This window comes from Arachis duranensis, chromosome 4, assembly GCF_000817695.3.
Source record: "Arachis duranensis cultivar V14167 chromosome 4, aradu.V14167.gnm2.J7QH, whole genome shotgun sequence".
NCBI lineage: Eukaryota > Viridiplantae > Streptophyta > Magnoliopsida > Fabales > Fabaceae > Arachis > Arachis duranensis.
This window is the reverse complement of record NC_029775.3, coordinates 55,619,211-55,619,486: the sequence shown is the minus strand read 5'-3', so window position 1 is coordinate 55,619,486 and position 276 is coordinate 55,619,211. Positions and strand designations below refer to the sequence as shown.

The 276-nt window shown below is 34.4% G+C and overlaps 1 protein-coding gene across 1 annotated transcript in view; it reads left to right on the top strand.

Annotated features, from left to right (window-relative positions):
• Positions 1-276, top strand: part of LOC107484389 (chromatin modification-related protein EAF1 B-like) — a gene marked incomplete in the record, with an annotated part of 15,886 nt that overhangs the window by 15,314 nt on the left and 296 nt on the right. The window contains 1 exon segment of the mRNA XM_016104981.3: positions 118-276.

Below are 276 nucleotides of genomic sequence, written 5' to 3'. Positions count from 1 at the left end.
AACTCTGAATCTTGTTCTTTTTCTTTTTTTTTTTTCCGTCTAAAGTTCTATTTTATCATGTTGGATTGAAATAGAAATATAATAGAAATGACTACTTATGTAATGGTTTTTGTGCAGATGATGCTGGTTAATCACAAGGGCTTTGGATTATGGAGACAGATCCATTGTTTTTTGCAGGTCCTGTTAAAGACTCGACCAAAACTACTATGGCAGGCGTCATTCCACACGTTATTATTGTTCCAAAAGTCTTGTATATTACCACTGCTCTTAGAGGGT